The sequence below is a fragment of the Lepidothrix coronata genome, unplaced genomic scaffold, assembly GCF_001604755.1.
Source record: "Lepidothrix coronata isolate B3197 unplaced genomic scaffold, Lepidothrix_coronata-1.0 Scaffold7, whole genome shotgun sequence".
Classification (NCBI taxonomy): Eukaryota; Metazoa; Chordata; class Aves; order Passeriformes; family Pipridae; genus Lepidothrix; species Lepidothrix coronata.
This window is the reverse complement of record NW_016690187.1, coordinates 4,230,484-4,236,483: the sequence shown is the minus strand read 5'-3', so window position 1 is coordinate 4,236,483 and position 6,000 is coordinate 4,230,484.

The window sequence follows — 6,000 nt, the reverse complement described above, 5'->3', positions numbered from 1 at the left end:
GAAATAATTTTCTTTATAACCTGTTAAGATCAACTCTCTGGGAAAAAAAAAAGGTATGGTATAATATATATTTTTAGTAACTTTGTGGTTCTTAAAAAAATATTTTTTCTGTATATATAAAGTTGATAACTTTTTTGTCATTGCGTGATAATGCTAAAAATTGATGTGTAATTGTGAAAGTTCATGTAACTTTTTTTTGGTACTCATACTGTCAGTAGAACAGCTGAGATGGATGTAGGATAGTTTGGTGCAATTGTACTATTACGTCTTTCTCTCTTTCAAGCCATTATAAATAAAGCTGAATGTACAGGTAGGAAAAAATGCTATTTTTTATTTTTACTTTTTAAATTTTTCTAGAGTAGGGTATGTAGAGAAACTGTGGAGGATTTAATGCAAGTGAGGGAAACCTGTAAGATATATATATCTGAGAAATTGTACTGTCATAAATGTAGCATTGTCTGCCCTTCAGGATGGGATGTGCAAAAACAGAACTCATAGCAAGCAATTTGGGGGCAATAGTTGAGTTTTGGTTTTAATGTTTTCAAAGCACTTTGCAGCCTTCTAATAATTCGGTTTGGTTCTTTTTAAGTTACTGTTTTGATCTGGGGGCTTTGTTCCTGACATTTATGAATCTTATTCCGGACTTATTTACAGAGTTGAGAAATGCTGTAAGTTTATATTACAGTGTCTTGTAATATAAGTTAATAGTGGGGGGGGAGGTTGTTGCAGATGCTTTTATTAGATTGTAAAAGATATATTAAATGCTGTCAAAACAATGTTGGATGCTATGGTGTATCTAGAGGTGAAGATACTGATCTCTGTATTCAGCAGACCTATGGTAACGTTTCTTGCAGTAGTATTATGCACAGAAATGAACTGCAAAGATGCCATTTTATTTGTCTCGAAGGAAGGGTAAATAATTAGGAAACTAATGAGCTATACATTAATTTATGTTTTTTCCCTTGTAAGAATTATTCAGGTGCTATAGGCTAGTTGGAACTGCAGTCAGACTAAGGTCACGTGAATGAAGGTACTGAATTACTTAGCATGTTATCAACCTCTCCCCTGTCAAATCTAAAATATGTTGGTTTAGTTCCGTTCCTTTAATATTAGGAAAAAAAATTTCTGTCTTTATATACAGCCACATTTCAAAATATGCTTTGAGTTTGCCCAGCCCGTTATGGTGAGTGTAGTTTGTGTTGATAGTGGGTTTTTCATTTAGATAAACAAATTTGAATTAAAGTATAGTTAAAAGTCAGCAGGTCTGTGCGTCAAACTTTATTTTTTGTTCAGCTGGAAATTTTAAAATTGTGATTAGTCTACCTTGCACATTTTAATAATCCAGTGTTGCGTTCTATTGAGTTATTGCATAGGAGTTTTTTTTCTGTATCAAACTACTAATCTATTAAATGCATTATTCTGCTCTGACATTAGAAAACCAAAAAAAAAAAAGAAAAATCAATTATGTTCCTGCTTTATTGTATTTCAAAAGATTTTGTATAGGAGTAATGCAATAATTAGGGTACTTCATAATTTTACCAGTCGTTATTGTGTGCTTTGGACCATGAAGTATGATGATTCTTTTTGTAAGCTATTTTGACAGAAACTACTTTTAAATTCTATACTTAAAATTCATTATGGGAATGACAGGATTTAAAAATGTTGGGCAGGTATGAGATGATTAAAAAAACCCAAACCTTTTGAAATATTACAAATAAATTATCTCAATGGATTTAGAAATTCAACAAATGCAGCATAATCTAATTTCCTTTTATTCTAAATAAGTAAAGGGCCAAATTCTCAGACCCCAGGTTTGCAAGTGCTTGCAGGCCTGATTAATAATTCAGAAGTGTTTGAAGGATCCCTCTATACTTCCTTGCATAAAACTCTTACCGAGTCAGTAGGATTTGCTAGAATACCAAATTCAAATTTGTGCAGAAAGTAATGTCTTGTATCTACCATTGTGTTAAACAAGAGAATTGCTACTTTTAACTGTAATCACTATAATTCAACTATAATTCAAGTTTTCTTCATTGGACTATTAAGATATTTTTTATGTTTTAGGAAGAGAGGCACACTGTGAACAACCAGTCTATGCTGCATCTCTCTGTGGTACTCTTGGGAATATCTGTACAACACACTTAGTATCTTGGGATAGTATTTTTTTAATGGAATGCACATGATACAACATTTCAGAGAAGTGGCTGTGAATGCACTTGAGAACCTGAACACAGAAACAATATTGAACCTTTTCTTTGGCTTATGTGCTTGACTTTGCAGATACTGGCTTTAATCGGATTACTTGCATGCCTAAATTTAAACATGCATTATAGTAGCATTACACATTTTGGTGACATCCTGAGATCTGTTTGATCTGTGTGTTAATTGTGAAGCCAGAAGCTTAATGCTAAGCAAAAGGAGAAACGTTTTGAATCTAGTTTGGAATAGGAAAACTTGAAATGGGATATTTTTTAGTATCTTGTATGAAAAAAATGGAAGACAAAGTAAAGAGGAAAAATTCAGTAGATCTTAGTTACATGGACCATTGTGTAATCATTCAAGAGAAACAGAAATTTATACTTGATGGAGGAATTTATTTAACAAAATTGTCTTTATTTACTTGAGAGTAATTTGCTTTTCATTAACTTACTAAAAATGCAAATATTATTTTATTTGTTTTGCTACAATAAAATGTTATACAGTAATAACCTAAAGGAGCAGAGTCTGCTAGCTTTAGTAATGTAGAATTAAAAGATTTAGAAAAAGATTTACTTATCTTTATAGTCAAGACTCTTAAGTTGGGAGATGCGGTATTTGATAGAGTAGCAGTGCTCTGAAGTTACGCTGGAGAACACATTGGGCTATGAGATTACTGTACAAGGACAGTGTGTGAATGCAAAGCAGAAACATTCTCTGTACAACATGCAGAATTGTATTCTGTAAATTCCATTACTTCGTAACAGAATAGGTCTGTCTGCCTTAACTTTAAAGCAGCCACATCCCTGGATCAACTGCTCCAGCCAGGAAACTTATTGTGTGCTTGAGCACAGAGTGGTCAGAGAACATGAATGTTCTGTAAATCACTGGTTCTTGGCTAATGAGGCATATTGTGCTGATGTGTCTCGCTTGTACTAATAGTGAGACAGAGGGCAGGGACATAGTGAATAAGCTTTGTGAGTCTAATAAAAGCAATGAAATAGATGCTTTAGGTTGTGTACTAGTTACTGGAGGAAACTGCATCAAGAAATGAACCTTGACTCTCTCACAAGGTCATACTAACCCTGAGTGCAGACCTCAAGAATTTCTGAAGCGTGACTTAAGCTCTGTGCATATGATGAAGAGTCTGGGGTTTTCCACAAATAGTGTTATAATGTCAGCATCTTGGTATTATTCCTTGAAAGACACACACAGTCTGAGGAAACAGTTCCAATGTCTTCAAATGCTTGAGATCAGCAATTTTTTTAAAATGCAGGTGAATGTTGTGAAGTGTACAGAGGTTAATTAGAGACTTTCATATATGGACAGCCACATTTGTATAGAGGATCTTGTCTTCAGGCATTTAAAGCTGTTATGTGGTATTGGTTTATTTAATAGTGGCAAGTTCTGGGGTCAAGCTGACCATTGAAGCCCAGCATATTGGTACTATTGAAAAATGGTTATTCTTATTTTTCAGCAATTCTTTAACATGGAAATTGTATAGCAGTGGTTGTCTCTAGCATATCTGGATTTCAGTTATTCTGTCTGCTGCAGTCATATGTATTTGATAACCAGCATACTTTTTGCCACTTTTCCAAACATCAGAGTCCCTATGTTAAAAACAATGTCTACAGTTTGAGGATTTTTCTCTAGGAAATACACCCAAGTTATGGCATAAATTGAGTTTCCTGATTCATCTGCTAAACTCCTTCAAACCCATGTTTTAGTGCACTCCTGCATGGCAGATAGCACAGCTGAAAGTGTAGGACAAACCATATGCACAACCAAGTAACTTTGCCTTACTTCATTTAAAGTCATAGATGCTAGCAAAGCAACATAAAGTACAGATGACTGGCCTTGTTTTCCTGAGTCTTAGGGGCTTCATTAAAGATTTTTTGAGCGATAGGAATTTCGCTGTGGATTTCAGTAGGAGTATGGTTGCAGAACTGTTTAACCAATTGGGATAAGATGTATGCTAGCTATTACATGATAATATAATTAATTGATAGTGAACTGTACTGAAAATAGTAATTAAATAAGACTTCACTAATCTGTTCTTCATTATCAATGTGTATTTTAATCTGCATTAAATAAATGGTATTGTCTTCCTAAAGCTCAGCAAAGACAAAATAGTAACACTGTTAATTGTGGGAAGGTTGTCCAGAGTACGTTGGGCATCTGTGGAGACTTCTTTAAATAGACAAATGAATGGAATAAACTGTCCCAACAGGATGCTCTAATACCATCCCATTTTACTGGGAAGCCCACTGTTAATTCAAAGTATATAATTGTATTTTTACTATCTGCTTCTGTCTATTGATATTTCATTAACTGTAATTGTAGTGGTTAAGAAGCTACACACTTTATCACCAGTCCTTCTTTCTGCTATTAGTCCAGATGTTCATTTACATTCATTGTACAGTGGGTATTGGTCACCACTGCAAATTGGAAAGATGAGAATTTCCACTCTGGACCAGATCAGCGATCTCTTAGTCTTCTGAAAGTAGCTTCCAACAAAGGTGTGGAATATCCTGTGATGGATAATTGAGAAATGAAAAGCATGCAGGATTTTTCAAAAATAGTTGGAGCTGAGCTAACATCAAAGCATAAGGCTTAATTAGTGTGGAGGGTCATGAGATTCCAGTGGATTTTGAAAGTTCGTTGTTATACATGAAGCTTTTTGCTCTTAGTATTACTGTTTCTTTTTGATACATGGTTCTCATCTCTGATCCATTTCAAACATAAACACAGGTGTACAGAAGGTGACAAAAAGAAATAAAACTTTTTTTAAAAGTTAAATTAGTTAAGTATATTCAGAATTCAGTATTGGCTGAGTGAGGAGATATCTACTAGCTATTATGCTTCTAAATCTCAGTAGGCTTCTCAGCATTAGGCACTGTGAATAGATTCTTGCATGTAGCTGGAGGAAAACAAAAATTATTAGCAGTGTTTAGCATAGCAGGCTTTGCTGATTATGGAATCACTCATATTGTTTGAATCACAAGGTTCTATATATGTTGATTATGATTCTCTGTGCCATTTTTGTATTGTGCTCACCTGTGGAGAGTTGGGGTTACCTAGGTACTGTGGGACATGTTGCTGACATCATTCCATCAGCTAATACGTGTTACTGTAAAGTGTCCTTTGGATAAAACCTTACACAAGGAAGAGGGCCACGCACAGAGTGAAGGATTTGGCATACATTTCTGAACAAAGTTTTCCTTGTGACTCTGTAAATTTCAGTGTTTTGTTCCCAAAGGTACTTGGGCCCATTTAGCATTTTATGAATAATAATAACAATATGTTAACATCTATTAATAATAGCATGTTTTGTTTGGCTTTGTGTTTATTTTTTGTTGTTGGTTTTAAATAGGAATTTAAAAGCTGCTTCTTGAGCAATGCAACTTATCAGGTAACTCTGGGAGAACTTAACATGCTTTGACATTTTGCGGGGTTCTTATACTCCTGATAAAAAGCTTACTTCAGTTGTCAGTGAAGTCCTTAACTTTTAGCTGCTCTCCGGAATTCCCCATTTACTTATTTTTACCTTTTTTCCATGTTGATATTCACTATGAAATCCTCTTCTGTTGGTTTGCTTGTTAGCACTCTCTGTTTGTCCTGTGAGTGCCTGAAAAGAGTCAGTCTTTCAACCCTTCATCACCAAAGGTGATTTCATCTAATTGAACATTCGAAGAACAACACAACAAATCATTATTAAGAGACTGTCTTCTTTTGGGAGAGGATGTTTTGGCTTAACGACTGTTTGGAGGGGATGTAGGGACAGGGATGGAAGTGAAGTTTTAT